The sequence below is a fragment of the Poecilia reticulata genome, chromosome 18, assembly GCF_904066995.2.
Source record: "Poecilia reticulata chromosome 18, P_reticulata-male-v2, whole genome shotgun sequence".
Taxonomy (NCBI): domain Eukaryota; kingdom Metazoa; phylum Chordata; class Actinopteri; order Cyprinodontiformes; family Poeciliidae; genus Poecilia; species Poecilia reticulata.
Window position 1 is genome coordinate 13,285,162 of NC_088847.1, and position 12,003 is coordinate 13,297,164.

Below are 12,003 nucleotides of genomic sequence, written 5' to 3' on the forward strand. Positions count from 1 at the left end.
AATATAAATAATATTTAATATTTCAGATTATATTATCTTTCTAAAGGAAATGCATAAAGAGACTCAATGATTCTGCATAGCGGCAAATGTTTGGGATTATTAGTTTTTCTTTCTTGTTCTGTGTAACTAATAGCGATCTGTGTGGGTGGTAGTTGCTTAAACTTCGCTGTTGCAGCAGTTAGAGCCTCAGCGGGCGTCATCCGTGGCCCCTGGGACCCCAGCTAATGAACACCTTTGGGGCTTTGTGGTACGCAAACGGCCCGTGAGCTCACAGCGAACCATAGTAACTTCCACAGCAGCCTGGACTAATGATAATGACAAGAATGGAGATCTGCTGACTTTCAACTTGCTCACGTCGAGAGAGCATGAGGCTATCTGTGGCTGTCTCCGATGGAAACGGATGATATGCCAGAATAGCTTTTTCCTTCTTTTTATCTATTCATACAACCAACTTCTTTTTTTATCTTCATCGATCTTCCTCTTCGCACAAGATTCTCCATTTTTAACCCTTTTTTTAGATAAGTGTTTGAAATTCCACTTTTTTTTTTTAATTTGTGTTGCAGATCATTTTAATAACGTGGCTGTATTATTAAACTATAAACCTTCAATTATCTTTTCACAATGTTTTTATGACAAAACTTCCTCTTTTGGCTTCTTTCTGGAACTTTGATCTTTTTCATATTTCCTCCACAAACAAACCACTGAATCCCTGAAGATGTTTGCCTCAGCTTTGAATTTGAAGCATCACAGCGAAGTCACATGAAAGCTGTCATATATAGCATTCTCTCTCTCACACACACTCAGGGACAGACTGATTCTGAACGTGTGTGTGTGTGTGTGTGTGTGTGTGTGTGTGTGTGTGTGTGTGTGTGTGTGTGTGTGTGTGAATGCAGCCACGGTTTATCCCGAGCTTTGATGTAAAACGACTGGGAGCGCTGTGTCTACAGAGGTTGTGTTTTTGGTATTTCTGCGTTCTCATCATGATGGATGACAAAAACTTGTGAGCACAGAGGAAACCTGTTTAGTCAGAGGCAGCTCACAGCCAAAGTTCAACAATAACAGCAAAACCGCAATGAAAATGATTTGTGGTTGCAATAAGTCGGCAGTAGAAGACTTGTATGAAGTCGGAGGGAGAAGCAGCTCTAAGCTTTTAAAAGCGCTCGCTTGTTTTTTAGTCGTTGTTATATTTATTTTAACAATAAATCAAAACCACTGCTCATTACTTAAAAAGCATTTTGTCCCCCAACAGATTTCCTCTTCAAGAAATGGCTTAAAATTAAACCAGTTTTAACCTTGCACAAAGATAACCGGAGTAAATGCAAATTACAACTTAATATTTTAATGGGAAAAAATATGAAGTTGTATATTTTTATACAACTTTTTAAACAAATATATGCACTTTTTTTATTTTTTATTATTATTATTGTTACTATTGTTATTATTTAGTCACGTTGGGAGGTTTTTCCTGCATTGATGCCCTGTTTTATCTAATGTCCCAGCACTTCAGCTGGATTTAAGCCCAAACTTTGACTAGGCTTCTTCAAAACCTTTACTTTGCAGTGGATGTTCTGGTGCCTCAAACTAAAAAAAAATTTAAAAAAAACATTCACAGATCATCACTGCTACCTCCACTAACAGCATAGAAAGAAAAAACCCACTCAAGAGCAAAAACTTAATTCTATTTAACACTTTTAAAACAGATTTTAGGAGGTTTAAGGGAAAATCTACCACCTAGTATGTAAGGCTGTGAAATCATGGCACTAGAACAACCGTTGTGCTCGCACTCATGGAAACCGTAGGTCAAAGGTCGAAACTCGCACATGACTTCACAGTAGCTAAGGCAGAATCAGTACATGAAGCAGTAAAGTAGCAAACAGCCAATAAGAGGGCACCTAAGGAACATTACTGTGACTGAACCATCACCAAAGTAAACCCTCTGCTGCTGCATTACATGTGACAAATCATCAGCGGAACGAGATTAATCAGTTTCTGGCCTGGCAGTGAATGGGGACACCGCAGAACGAATGAGAGAGCAGGACATTTGGATTTGGAAGGACGAATGGACAGACGGACAGACAGTGACTTTTTTATGGAAAAGTTAATTAGGTAGTCAGACCGCTGTTTTAAAAAAAAAAAAAAAACACCTCATGATCTGAGGCAAATCCAGTGAAATGTTTTCTCTCCTCTTGGCTTCAAGTAGGAATATTGAGTTTGCTGGTGCTCATTGGTTTACAGCTAAATTTAGATGCTTCCTTTGATGAATGTTTTAATAATCTGCTCAGATTTGTGCTTCCTACAGTAACATTGTTTGACTTCTTACAGCCATTCAGGATTAGTTTTCAGACTTGTCCCTTGTCTACGGAGACTTCTCATGGTGCTCTGAATATTTGAATATTTAATTATACAGTATAGTATGAAGAAAAAAAATTTAAAAGATCAGCCAGATTCATGCAAAGTGTTCTCCAAAGAAACGATAACTACCATGAATATTTCAGGATTTTATTATTTGTAGTATACAGTATGTACAGGTAAGATAGAGAAATTCCACTGTTTTATAAAGTTCAAAATAAATAAAACTAGTGCAACCAAGTTAGAATAAACAAAAAATATATATAATAATCAATAAAATTAAACTTGCGATCAATTAAAACATTAAAAACAAGAGTGAGGTTGATTGAAATAAGTAGAGCAATATAGCAAGCTTGCCAGATCTTTCTGCATATATGTAATATGAAATGCTTGTACGGGGGAATTTTACTGCCATAATTCGAGAGCACACGTTTTCAGTCTGAAAGCAGGATTTCTTGTCTTTGTTCTTAAAACTTGTAATGCTTGTACTCAAAACTGTTGCTCTCTTTCAAATATTCACTGTGTTCTGCTCTCTCTCAAAGCATAAAAGTATGGTCGCCTGGCAACGTTCCAGCCAATAGAACATCAATCAAAGTGTAATACTGGGCAGTGGGAGGCTGGGAGCCTCGTCGAGGGTGCGTTTGTTTCCTTCTAGTGCGTGTGCCTGTGTGGCTACGTATCTGTTTAGATAGATATGCATCTATCTAGACTGAAAATGTGTGCTCCCGACTTATGGCAGTAAAATCCCCCCATATGCTTGGCTCTAGTTAAAAGCATAAAAGAAGCATCTACTAAGGTAAGCTGTCAAAAACAGCACAGAAGTCTAAAATCGCCAAAACAACTGAGTTCCCAGAATCAACGGGCAAAATGAACCGTTTTAGTTGTGTAGTAAGCTGTGGAACCAAACTAACATTTTGCATAGTTGCAGTTTTCATAAAAAAGAAATTGCAATTGGAAATTTTTTATTTTTTAAAATCTCAAGTCTTAGAACGAAACAGCTTGGAAACAGTCCTTAATGTAAATATGTAAATTTGTTTTATTGATGAGAGGACGCACCACAGTTTGTCTGAGAGCAGCTGGGAATTAAGGGAACCATGTAGCTACCAGTAACATAATAAATGACCCAAAAGCATTAAAAACATCATTAAGATGCAGTTTCGTCTAACGTCATAAATGCCTTTTAGTTTGTTAAATTAGTGCCACATTCGCCATCTGCTGTACTGGAAGTATATGAACAATGTATTGCACTTTTCCATTACACATGAATGCCACATTTCAATACATCTTTCAACTTTCCAGTGACTCATGTGACAGCCCTGGGCCTTGTAGGCTGGTCTTGTTGTCCCTTTTTGTGCTCCTCCCATTTGCAGGTGTGCCTGATCGGGTGATTGGAGTGCAGGATATTTAAAGCTGGCTGTCTCCGTCTTTCAGCGGCGCTGGGTGGCTCGTAGCTGGTCGTTGGTGGTTTGTCGCCTGTGGCCCTCAGCGTCCATTCTGCAGAGGCAATGGTAGTTGCCAGGCCCCAGCTCCCCGTCTTTTGCACTTTTGAGTTTCTTTTGTTTTGATAGTTGTTTTTTGTTAATAAACATTTACTTTATTTCACTTTAACCATGGTATGGTTTCATGTTTTTGTTACGACCCTGAGCCAGTCGTAACAAATGGGGGCTCGTCCAAAGCAAGAATTCCTACAGTTTGTAAACTTGATGGTTTGAATGCGTGATGTTTTGTCATTCATCTTTTTTCGTGTTTGTAGGAGTGAGCACTGACGTCACCATTTGGGTGTGACACGTTTTCTTTTTGGCCGGCTTGTCTTTGGCAGCTGTGGCGTATTTGGTAGGTTGGTTCAATATGCAGGTGAGTGAAATGTTTTTGAGCTTGTGCATCAGTGTTGGTTCTATTTTAGTGACTGTGTCTCCTGCTAGGCTAAGAGGTGCTGTCGCTTTAGACTTCACCTGTTTATTTTGATAGTGTCGTGGGGGTTTGCGGTTAGCGTTCACTGTGCGAGCAGTGATCTCGGGGCAGTCCGTAAGATTAATTTCTTACTGGTTTGGTGCTTAATAAACCCGCCGCCGATCCACGTGAAGAGCCAGGAATCAGTTTATCAGGTGAGTCTTGGCAGGCAGGTAAAGTATAGTGGGGACATGGTTATTTTGGACCCATTGTGCTCTTGTTTCAATTTGTTTTCACTTCACGTTGTTGTGGGCGCTTAGCTGGCGTTTTTTCTTTCTGTGACGTGATTAATTTTCGTCCTGAAAATGGAGTTTGACCTGGAAAGTTTTGTAGCTGATCCCTCTTTGGAGAAGTTTAATAGTACTACTAAAAACGATCTCATAGCCATTGCTGCTCATTTTAACATACCTGTGGTTAAACAAGAGAAAAAGGGGGTTATTAAAGGACGTTTATACGCCGCATTGGTTGAGCAAGAGGTTTTGCCACCTCCCGCACCAAACACGCAGGGTGAAGTTGGGCCGTTTTACCCTGAAGTGCGTAAAATGGAATTGGAATTGGAGATGCGTCGTTTGGAGCTGCAACATCAAGTTGAAATGCGCAAACTGGAATTGGAGGCAGTTGCGAAACGCGACTCAGCGCGCGGTTCTGCTGATCAGGACAGCGGTCTGGCAGGGGCCCAGTTTGACATTAATAAATGCATTCGTTTGATTCCACCGTTTTCAGAGTCGGATGTGGACAAGTATTTTGTCTTGTTTGAGCGTGTGGCTAAGACACTCAAGTGGCCTAGGGATGTTTGGCCGTTGCTTTTGCAGTGCGTATTTACGGGTAAAGCACAGGAAGCCTATGCCTCGATGTCACCTGGTGACAGTTTAAATTATGATAAAGTGAAGAGTGCAGTGGAAAAGGCTTACGAACTTGTACCCGAGGCATATAGACAAAAATTTCGCCGCTTTAAAAAATCCGACAATCAGAGTTACACGGAATTTGGGCGTGTAAAAACCGCTTTGTTTGATCGGTGGTGCGCTGCACAGGAGGTAAAAAACTTTGATCAGCTCCGCGATCTACTTTTGCTGGAGGAGTTTAAAAACGGGTTGCCGGAAAACATAGCAACTTACATCAATGAGCAGAAAGCTAAGACCGTGTCTGAAGCTGCAGTGTTGGCAGACGAATACGTTCTGACGCATAAGGATTTTTCAGATCAGGTTGGTTTCAGACAATCTTTTGGGCGAAGCGAGTACCGCATTGATCGGGTTGATGTCGCTGAGCTAAATGAGGCCAGACGATTTAAAAGTCCGGTTGTTCGGGATGATCGGGTTTGTCATTATTGTCACAAACGCGGACACATTAAGGCGGATTGTTATCAGCTTAAAGCTGAAATGCAAAGGTTTGAGACTGCTCCTAAAGGTGTTGGTTTGGCTGCACCGGTGCAGAATCATCTAAAGGACGCGAAGAACGTTCAGCGTTCTGAAGTAGGCGTCTCCTATCTGCCTTTTATTCGTGATGGGTATGTGTCACTGCCAAACAGCACGGAGAAGGTTCCAGTTAAGATCTTTAGGGATACTGGCGCGTTTGACTCTTTCATTAGAGCTGATGTTTTGCCGTTCTCGGTTGAATCTGAGACAGGTGCCTGTGTTCCGATGCGAGGAATGGGATTAAACGTCTTGTTTGTTCCACTACATAAAGTATATCTCGACTGTGAACTATTTACGGGTGACGCACAGTTGGCTGTGCGCCCTGCTTTGCCGATTGACGGAGTCTCTGTGATTTTAGGTAACGGTTTAGCTGGGACACATTTGTGGGCGGAGACTGTGCAGTTGGATGGACTTGTTAAGTCGGAGCCGATTAAACGAGTCATTTCTCAGACTGACGAGAATAACAGGGAATTCCAGGATGTTTTTACCGCATGCGCAGTTACTCGAGCCATGACTCGTGCTCAGAGCGGGAAAGAGGAAAAATGTGTGAAAAAAATGACTCTTCCATTGTCCAGTTTTCCCATGTCTCTGTCTCGCAGCGAGTTCGTGGCGGAGCAGCAAGCTGATGCTTCTCTTAAGAGTCTCTTCGATCAGGTGCGCCCGCTGAGTGAAATCACGGATGGTGCATGTGGCTACTTCCTGCAGGACTCGTTGTTGGTGAGGAAATGGTTACCCCATGCTGACATTGTGGGTGAGCCAGTATTTCAAATAGTGGTTCCCATTAAACTCCGCTCCGCAGTGTGCAAAGTTGCTCATGACGAGTCTGGCCATTCTGGTGTACGTAAAACGTATGACCGGGTGCTCAGACATTTTTTCTGGCCGCGTATTAAAAAGGACGTATCGTCTTACATTAAGATGTGTCATGTCTGTCAGCTCATTGCTAAACCCAATCAGACTTTGAAACCGTTCCCATTACGCCCAATTGTTGCCGCATCTGAGCCGTTTGAGCACTTAATAATTGATTGCGTTGGCCCGTTACCTCGCTCAAAGGCTGGGTCATTATATCTGCTCACTGTGATATGTCAAACTACACGTTATCCAGCAGCCTATCCATTACGGTCAATAACTGCTAGGTCAGTTGTACGTGCGCTCACTCAGTTTTTTCGGTGTTTGGCATCCCTAAAGTCATACAATCTGACCAAGGAACGAATTTTTCATCACATTTGTTCAGTCAGGTTTTGAAGCAGTTACGGATCCGACACAGTAAAGCAACAGCGTATCATCCAGAGAGTCAGGGGGCGTTAGAGCGCTTCCACCAGTCTCTGAAGTCTCTCCTGCGAGCTTACTGTACAGAACTGGCGGGCGACTGGGAGGAAGGTTTGCTGTGGCTGATGCTGGCCGCCAGGGAGGTAACCCAGGAAAGCACCGGGTTTAGCCCAAACGAACTGGTTTTTACGCACAACGTTAAGGGTCCGTTGGCTGTGGTAGCGCACGGGCTTAAAGAATCCGTTCCACCGACAAACTTGTTGGATTATGTAAATGGTTTCAGAAGACGCTTGTATCTGGCGCGGGATCTTGCTAAAGAGAGGCTGACTGAAGCGCAGAGGAAAATGAAAAGTCTGTTTGATCGCCGTGCTGAGGTTCGCTCATTTCTGCCTGGTGATCAAGTGTTAGCTTTGTGTCCAGTCATGACTTCTCCTTTTCAGGCTAAATTTTCTGGTCCATATACGGTCCTGGAGAGGGTTTCCGACCAGAACTATTTAATATCAATGCCAGAGCGGAGAAAGAAAAACCAGTTGTGTCATGTTAACACGTTAAAAGCATATTATGCTCATGACGTTTTATTTCAGCCTCATGGCGTTGCCCCGGTGTGTACCGTAAACAGCCTTGATGGAGGCAGCGAGACCTTCAGCACCACGGATAGCGCAGTGTCACCTGTGAGGAATGACAGCGGTACAGATGAGTTGGACAGCGCTCTGATTCATGGGCGTCTTAACATGGATATTCAATACATTAAAGGGAAAAGCAATATAAAAGCCGATGCGTTATCTCGCGCTCCAGTTTAGTAGTTTGTTTTGTGCTCTTTTCTCTTTATTTCCTTTTCTTGTCCTTAAAAGAGCTTCTGAGTGCACCAGTTGCTGGTTTGGAAAGTGGAGTAGGGAGAAGAAAACCTGGGCATTACATATCTACTTTGCTAAGTACGACTGGTGAAAATGGTGGCTGTGTTTGTTTACGCACGGTGAGTTAGGCAGGAGCAGGGTTCCTTATAGGAACCTGCTTTTTATGGGTGGGGGTGTGACAGCCCTGGGCCTTGTAGGCTGGTCTTGTTGTCCCTTTTTGTGCTCCTCCCATTTGCAGGTGTGCCTGATCGGGTGATTGGAGTGCAGGATATTTAAAGCTGGCTGTCTCCGTCTTTCAGCGGCGCTGGGTGGCTCGTAGCTGGTCGTTGGTGGTTTGTCGCCTGTGGCCCTCAGCGTCCATTCTGCAGAGGCAATGGTAGTTGCCAGGCCCCAGCTCCCCGTCTTTTGCACTTTTGAGTTTCTTTTGTTTTGATAGTTGTTTTTTGTTAATAAACATTTACTTTATTTCACTTTAACCATGGTATGGTTTCATGTTTTTGTTACGACCCTGAGCCAGTCGTAACACTCACGCGCCAAGATAACAGCACAAAAACGCGCATTGCAACAAGCTAATTTGAGCTAACCCTGCTGCGGACGGATGATGTGAGGGCAAATAAGGAACACTTTGTATGTCAGATTCCTTCGTGTTGTTTTTATTGGGTCCATTAGGCAGCTGGTTGCAGAGTCCCTGAGGTGTGTGTGCTCCGTTAATGTGTTTGTTTTTCTCAGAGCTCTGTTGAAGTTAATGATGTCACCCTTAATTGTTGCACAGAGAAACACACTTCCACCTCTCAGAGGAACAGGTAGGTTAGTCGGCTTAAACATGGGTTGTCTTCGCTTGCTGGCAAAAACTACAACGAATCATTGCATTGTGATATTTGTCATAGACAATAAAAATGTTCTGGTTTAAATACAAAAAAAAGAAAAAGAAATTAACTGAAACCAATTCAACCCGTAGTTAGTGAGTGAAAACTTGCATATGATGCTACTGCACACGCCATTTGATGGCATTTGCAAAGTAGCCAATCAAGGAGCACCATTCATTTTCCTTGACGGTGATTGGCTGTGCCCGAAGGAGCGGAGGGAAGGACTCTGCGGGTGTTAGCTTCTGCGGTAGTGCTAAAACGGTTTCCAAAGTGCATACATTGATGCGCAACAAGGTATATTTGGTGTTTAAATTATTAAGGTAGGCAATTCTAAGCGTTTTCGGAGGGGGGTTCAAATATTGATTGATTGTAACTATTTATAGAAACTCCATGAGCACCGGCGGCGTAAAGGATAATAAAATCTCAGAACACCAGTTCTCTAATATTCCTACAAAAATATAGACTTTATTCTGAAAATATGGCTTCTCTCTTTAAAAAAAAAAAAAAAAAAAAAAACATGCTAATTTTTGTAACGTTTTGTTTCATCTCCCCCTGTTTTCATTAATGTACTTGCTCACTGTTTAAACACCTGAAGGTAGGGCTCAAAATAAACTTCCTCTTGTTCGAACAGAACCAACATCTTCAGAAACTGGCTAATGTTTTACCACAGTTAAAGATTAGGCCGTCTCCCTGGAAACGGTATTAGGGTTTTTCTCCTAAAAGGCTATTATTCCATGTAATGTTTGCCGTTTCAACATCCAGGTAAAATTTATTGTTGCTGGTCCAAACAGTGACCGCTGCCCTCTCATTGGACTCTTTGAATGACCGGAGAGCAGTTTTGGGCAAAGAGGAGTAAGGGTGGGTCACTTCAGAAGGTCAGGGATCTGCTTTGGGTCAGAGGTGAATCAGCTTCCTCTTCGTTTTCCTAAATTAAAGAAGAGAGAGTGTCCCTTCAGTCGGACTGGGTTCCTACACATTTATGAAAAACCAAATACAAACTTGTCCAAACTCGTATTAGCAGAGATCTCAGCATAAATACAGGAGTTGGTAAGGATGAAAGAAAGAATGGAAGGATAAAACATTAAGGAGGAAAGAAAGGAGCATTGGTTGAAAGTAAGGATGGCAAGATAAAAAAAAATGGAAGGATGAAAGGAAAAATGGCAAAAGAAGAGATGGCAAGGTGAAAGGAATTAAGAATGAAAGAAAGCATGGAAGAAACAATGGCAAGACGAAACTACGGATGGATGAAAGAAAAGATGGAAGGATAAAACAAGAAGAAGGAATGAAAGGAAGGAGGTCTGAAAGGAAAGATGTTGAAATAAAAGAAAGGAAAGATGGTAAGGTGAAAGGAAGCATGATAAGGTGGAAGGAAGACAATGGGTGCTTGGACTAGTCCCTCTCCAGAGCCCAGTCCTCCTTCCAACCAGCCGCAATCAGAGACAGGATGCGGGGCGATCAGCCTGGCATCGTCATGGGAACCTGTGGCCCGAAGGCCTGAATAATTCAGTGCCTGGGATAAATTTACAGCCTGTGAAATCCTGCAGAAGACAGATCAGAGCTGTACCTGTACACTTTCATATGCCTAATGGAGGGATTTGTTCCGCTGTGGTTTCACAGACCGGACTCAGAAGAGGTGGACGCCCTTTGGTTCCATGTCCCGGTGCGAGCTAAAGTAAACACACGCGTGTATCAGGAGTCAATATTTGCTGCTGCTGCCTCCTCTGCTGCCTTTCCTCATGTCCCACGCTGTCATCCAGCAGCTTTCTGACAGCTTCAACACCCTGCAACCAAACCTAGTGCGTTTCCGCAGGACTTTTGGGTCTACAGCCGAGGGCGCGGAGGCGTCACCTTCAGTGACCTTTTTGACTAAAAAGAAACGTCCCCGTCAACCACCGTGAAAGTCAATCCGCCGTGTTGTTAATAATTTAGTCAAATAACGGCCCAAATGAACCGCTTTCTCCTCACCGTATTTATCCTTCTGTCTTAAAGCCCGCGTCCTTTACCGAGAACATGAGCTCGTTGCGTGGGTGAGCCCCGACGAGCCTCAGAAGGTCAACGGAGACGGAACAAAAAAAAAAACAAAAGACGGGAGGGGGGAAAAAAAGTCAAGGCTTGTTAATCCTCGGTCTTGTGCTCCAAACACACCTCATCTCTATTATCTGGAAATAACATGGTCGAGAGCTGAAGGTCGGCTTACTCGAGATGAGTAAGACAAATCATCTTTTCATTAGAGCACGAAGCAGAGAGGGAAAGAGAGGAGACCCTCCGAGGGTGGAGAAGGTGGAGGGTGAAATGAGACGGAATGGAAAATGAAGATGGATGGCTCCATCAGATCAGAGAGAAAAGGTAGCCTGCAGGTGAACGGACACAGATCCTTAATAATGGTGCCTCTCTGCAGTGTTTCTTAGGTGTTATTTTTATTATCTTCTTTATCCACAGCTTTAAGATGGATAAACCCGTCCTGAATGTGCGCGTTAAAACACCAGGCAAAGTGAAGTGACATTTACACAGAGAAATATGCAAGAAAATGGTAGTCTGAGTCGTGACTCACGTCTTAAATTATGACTCAGATGGTTTCTTATCACAGTTAAAGGTAGAAAAAGTTTTTTTTTCTTTTTTACTTTTATGGACCACAAATAGATCTTCTCTGGTGACTAATAGTCACTACTAAACACACGTACAGTTCCTGTCAGAACATCACATCCACTCATGACATGGGCAAGAATTTCGCATCTATGTTGGCTTTTCAAGATTTATTTGGCATGTTTCATTTTTTTATGATGGAATGACGACTCCTTAAAACCCTAATTTTGACCCTACCTTCCAACACCAATTGTATATGAGACAATACTTTAGACCAAGTAAAGTTTTGTAATGCACTTTTAAAAATATAAATCAATGTTTCATAAGGGAAAGACGGCTTTAAAAACAACTTTGTTGGAAATCCAGAGATCTCTGGGTGAAAGGAAGACTGTCCCAGAAACTTGGAGTAAAGGTAACCCTAATCTTAAATTAGCATTTTAGCCCGTTTTTATATAATACATTGCTATTCACATATTGCATACATATTGAACAAGTGAGTGACAGCATGAGGGCTAAAACTTTAGCTAAAATTATTTTGACTACTGTACATTTCATGAAAACCAACTAAATTTAGTCAATCTTAGACAACATGCTAATGATAACAGGTTATTGACAGATTTTAATCCAACGTTAGCTTTTGTTATACATTGCTGCTGTCACACTAGATTGAACAATTTAATGTTATGAAACATGGTAGTGCTCCACAACCCATAATCTATCAGC